Source organism: Hypanus sabinus, unplaced genomic scaffold, assembly GCF_030144855.1.
Source record: "Hypanus sabinus isolate sHypSab1 unplaced genomic scaffold, sHypSab1.hap1 scaffold_1225, whole genome shotgun sequence".
Taxonomy (NCBI): Eukaryota; Metazoa; Chordata; class Chondrichthyes; order Myliobatiformes; family Dasyatidae; genus Hypanus; species Hypanus sabinus.
The window spans coordinates 30,124-35,978 of NW_026779287.1; positions in this window are offsets into that span (position 1 = coordinate 30,124).

The following is a 5,855-nucleotide window of genomic DNA, read 5'->3' on the forward strand; positions in this document are numbered from 1 at the left end:
CCAAATTGGTCAAAAAGGAGTTAATAATTGACACAGAACGATTCGGAAGTCGTTGATTAGTTGAACGTTTATCAATCATTGGTTTTAAGCAACAGTTAAAATCCCCACCCATTATCAACATATTTAAATCTGGCAGTAAAGCAAATTTTTTTAAAAGAAGAATCATTTAAATTGGGACCATACAAAAGAACCAAAACAACCTTTCTATTACAAATGCCTCCTTTAACAATTTAAAATCTACCATTAGAATCTGATTCAATATCCTCTAGAATAAATATATTAAACTTAATAAAGAGAGACACGCCCCCAGTTTTGCTCTGAGAAGTAGAATGGACTGAGTTGGAGAATAAATGCGTGGTTGAGGCATTGGAGCAGGAGGCAGGTATTCAAGTTTCTGGATCATTGTGACCTCTTTTGGGGCAGGTGTGACCTGCACAAAAAGGACGGGTTACACTTGATTCATCGGGGGAGCAATATCCTGGCGGGGAGATTTCCTAAGTCTACTGGGGTGACTTTAATCTAGAATTGTTGGGGGTGGGAATCAAATTGAAGAGACTAGGGAAGAAGAGGTTAATTCACAAATAGAGAAAGCTAGTAGATAGTTTGTGAGGGGGGATAAGCAAGTGATAGAGAAGAGGGGCGCTCAGCCAGAAGAAGTAAGGGAGAAGGAAGGAAAAGCTAATAGTTGTTTCCACCGTTAAGGATAAACAGAGAAGAAGAGGTGGAGAGTTTCTTAAATGCATCTATTTTAAAGCTAGGAGCATTGTAAGAAAGGTGGGTGAGCTTAGAGAATGGATTGATACCAGGAAATATGATGTTGTAGCTGTTCGTGAAACATGGTTGCAGGAGGGTTGTGATTGGCAACTAAATCTTCCTGGATGCGTTGCTTCAGGTGTGAAAGAATCGGAGTGGCATGAGGGGGAGGTGTTGCATTGCTTGTCAGAGAAAACATTACAGCTATGCTTTGACAGGTTAGATTAGAAGGCTCGTTTAGGAAGACTATCTGGGTGGAATTGAGGAATGGGAAAGGTGCCGTAACACATAAAAGGGTGTATTATAGACCACCTAATGAGGAGCGAGAATTGGAGGAGCAAATTTGTAAGCAGATAGCAGATATTTGTAGTAAGCACAGAGTTGAGATTGTGCGAGATTTTAATTTTTAACACATAGACTGGGAAGTCCATTCTGTAAAAGGACTGGTTGGTTTGGAGTTTCTACGTTTGTAAACTGTGTGCAGAATAGTTTGTTGCAGCAATACATCAAGGTACCAACCAGAGAAGGAGCAGTGACGGTTCTCCTGTTAGTGAATGTGATAGTAAACACAAAGTACACTGCCGATGGTGTGGTCAAATAAACACGTATAAACAAGCTGGATGAACACAGCGGGTCGGCAGCATTCGTTGAAATGAGCAGTGAGCGTTTCGGGCTGAGACCCTTCAATAGACAATAGACAATAGGTGCAGAAGTAGACCATTCGGCCCTTCGAGTCTGCACTGCCATTCTGTGATCATGGCTGATCATTCACTATCAATACCCAGTCACTGCCTTGTCCCCATATCCCTTGATACCCCTATCGATCAGATATCTATCGCTCCTTCTTGAAAGCATCCAGAGAATTGGCCTCCACCGTCTTCCGAGGTAGTGCATTCCACACCTGCACAACTCTCTGGGAGAAGAAGCGCTTCCTCAACTGACCTCTAAATAACTGTAAATAACTGACCTCTTATTCTCAATCCATGCACTTTGGTACTGGACTCTCCCAACATCTGGAACATATTTCCTGCCTCAATCCTATCAAATCATTTAATTATCTTAAACGTTTCAATCAGATCCCCTCTCAATCTCCCCAATTCCAGCGTGTACAAGCCCAATCTCTCCAATCTCTCTGCGTAAGACAGCCCTGCCATCCCAGGAATCAACCTAGTGAATCTACGCTGCACTTCCTCAACTGCCAGAATTTCCTTCCTTAAACCTGGAGACCAAAACTGTACACAATATTCCAGGTGTGGTCTCACCAGGGCCCTGTACAAATGCAAAAGGACATCCTTGCTCATGTATTCAATTCCCCTTGTAACAAAGGCCAACATTCAATTTGCCCTCTTCACTGCCTGTTGCACTTGCTCATTCACCTTCATTGACTGGTGAACTAGGACTCTTTGCATTTCTCCCTTACCTAACTCTACACCGTTCAGACAATACTCTGCCCTCTTGTTCCTGCTTCCAAAGTGGATAACTTCACATTTATTCACATTGAATGAGATCTGCCAAGTATCTGCCCACTCACCTAGCCTATCCAAGTCTCCCTGTATTCTCCCAACGTCCTCTTCGCATGTCACACTGCCACCCAGTTTAGTATCGTCAGCAAACTTGCTGATATAGTTTTCAATGCCCTCATCTAAATCATTGACATAAATCGAAAGAGCTGTGGTCCCAATACAGAGCCCTGTGGCACCCCACTAGTCACCTCCAGCCAGTCCGAGAAACACCCATTCACTGCCACCCTTTGCTTTCTATCTGCCAACCAGTTTTCTATCCATGTTGAAACCCTGCCCCCAATGCCATGAGCTCTGATTTTACTCACCGATCTCCTATGCGGCACCTTATTGCATGCCTTCTGAAAATCTAGGTATACAACATCCACTGGCTTACCCTCTTCTAACATCCTTGTTACACCCTCAAAAAATTCCAACAGATTAGTCAAGCATGATTTGCCCTTGGTAAATCCATGCTGGCTTGGCCTAATTCTATTTCTGCCATCTAGATGTGCCACTATTTCGTCCTTAATAATGGACTCAAGCATCTTCCCCACGACTGACGTTAGGCTAACAGGGCGGTAGTTCTCCGTTTTCTCCTTCCCTCCCTTCTTGAAAAGTGGGATAACATTAGCCACTCTCCAACCTTCAGGAACTGATCCTGAATCTAAGCAACATTGGAAAATGATTAACAATGCATCCGCAATTTCCGGAGCCAACTCTTTTAGAACCCTCGGATGCAGACCATCTGGACCCGGGGATTTATTAGCCTTCAGTCCTACCAGTCTACTCATCACAGTTTCTTTCCTAATGTCAATCTGTCTCAATTCCTCTGATATCTTATGACCCTGGCCCATCCATACATCTGGGAGATTGTTTGTGTCCTCCCTGGTGAAGACAGATCTAAAGTATGCATTAAATTCTGATGCCATTTCCCTGTTTCCCATAACAATTTCTCCCAATTCATTCTTCAAGGGGCCAACAATGTTCTTAACTATCTTCCTTCTCTTCACATAGCTAAAAAAGCTTTTGCTATCCCCTTTTATATTCCTGGCTGGACTGAGCTCATACCTGTTTTTTTCTCTCCGTATTGCTTTTTTTAGTTAAGATCTGCTGCTCCTTAAAACTTTCCCAATCATCTGTATTCCCACTCATCTTAGCCCTGTCATACTTCTTTTTCTTTAATGCTATACAATCTCTGACTTCCTTTGTCAACCACTGTGGCCCCTTCCCCATCTTTGAATGTATCCTTCTCAATGGAATGAACTGCTTTTGCATCTTTTGTATTATGCCCAAGAATATCTGCCACTGCTGATCCACTGTCTTTCCTGCCAGGGCATCCGCCCATTTAACTTTGGCCAGCTCTTCCCTCATGGCTCCGTAGTCTCCTTTATTTAATTGCAACACTGACACCTCTGATCTGCCCTTATCCCTCTCAAATTGTAGATAAAAACTTATCATGTTATGGAATCTACTTCCTAATGGCGCCTTTACTTCAAGATCACTTATCAATCCCTGTTCATTACACATCACCAAGTCGAAAATAGACTCGTTCCTGGTTGGCTCAAGCACAAGCTGTTCCAAAAATACATCCCTTAGACACTCCACAAACTCCCTATCCTGGGGTCCAGCACCTACCTGATTCTCCCAGTTCACCTGCATGTTGAAATCTCCCATAACGACTACATTAACTTTAGCACATGCCAATGTTAACTCCCTAATCAACTTGTACCCAATATCCACGCTACTGTTTGGGGGCCTGTACACAACACCCATTAGGGTCTTTTTACCCTTACCTTTCGTCAGCACAATGCACACAGACTCCACTTTCCCTGCTCCTAAGTCACCCCTTGCTAAGGATTGAATCTCATTCTTCACCAACAGGGCCACCCCTCTTCCCATATTTCTGTCTCTACGATAGCATGTATACCCTGGTACACTCAATTCCCAGGCCTGATCCCCTTGCAGCCATGTCTCCGTTATCCCAACAATATCGTAGTTCCAAGTATAGAATTCATTGCCCATTCCTCCTATCTTTGCTTAAAACACTGTCTACTGTACCTAACCCAGCTCCTTGAACTTCCATCGGGCTAATTGCACCCTGAATTTTGATGACCTTCTCAAAATCACCCAAACCTTCTACACTTTTAACCCCATGCTCCTTCTGACCAACCCTCTGGATCTGGATCCCTGCCCCCTGCACATCTAGTTTAAACCCCACCGAGCAGCACTGGCAAACACTCCTGCAAGTATGTTAGTACCCCTCCGGTTCAGATGTAGACCGTCCCTTCGAAACAGATCCCAATGTCCCTGGAACAAAGACCAATTATCCAAAAACCTGAACCCTTCCTTCCTGCACCATGCTCTCAGCCTCGTATTAATGTGCATAATCATTCTATTCTTCGCCTCACTCGCACGTGGCACAGGTAGCAATCCCGAGATTGTCACCCTGGAGGTCCTGCCTTTCAGCTTCACTCCTAACTCCCTGAACTCTCTAAGCAGGACCCCCTCACTCACCTTACCTACATCGTTGGTCCCTACATGGACCACTACATCTGGGTTCATGCCCTCGTTCGCAGGAATAGCCTGCACCCGATCTGAGATGTCCCGGACCCTGGCACCAGGGAGGTAACATACCATCCGAGACTCCCGATCTGCCCCACAAAATCTCCTATCTGCCCCCCTAACTATAGAATCCCCTAAAACTATCGCTCTCTTCTCTTCCCTCCTCCCCTTTCTAGTTGAGGGTGCAGCCTCTGTGTCAGAGGCAGGGCCACTGCAACTCATTCCTGGTAGGTCATTCCCATCAACGGTATACTTATTGTTAATGGGAATGGACGCAGGGGTGCTATGCTCTCTCTGCCTGCTCCCCCTGCCTCTCTGGACCGTCACTCGTCTGCCTAAATCTTGTTTTTTTTGGTGTGACTACCTCCTGATAACTCCTATCTATCTCTGCCTCTGCCTTCCGAATGATCTGTAGTTCATCCAGCTCCAGCTCCAACTCCCTAACTCGGGCTGATAGGAGCTGCAGCTGGACGCACCTCTTGCAGGTGTGGTCATCAGGGACAACTGTGTTGACCCTGACTTCCAAAATACTGCATACGGAGCACACCACTGCTCTGACTGTCTCCCCCATAACTGAACTGAATTAATAGAATAAGTCTAAAAAGCACCTAGCGACTTTACCTTCTTCCCCTCAGCGAGCAATCACACAAGCTTGCCGAAGCCCACTTAGCCAAAGCCCAGGACTCTGCTTCCACGGACTCCGCTGCCCGCTCTGACAAGAAGTCCTGCCTTTTAAAGTGCGCGCTTGACGCTGACGTCACTCGCGCCTGCGCTGTTCCCCCTCCTCCACAGGTATTGACCAGGTAGGCTTAAATCCTACCTACACGGTCGAATTCTCTGAGCTCCCAGCTGAATCACAAGCTGTAACTTGCTCCCGATTCAAATGACCACTCTGACAAGAAGTCCTGCCTTTTAAAGTGCGCGCTGGACGCTGACGTCACTCGCGCCTGCCTCACATCGTCAGGGCTGAACAATGCGGGCCGAAACATTGACTACTCGTTTCAACGGATGTTGCCCGACCTGCTGAGTTCACCCTGC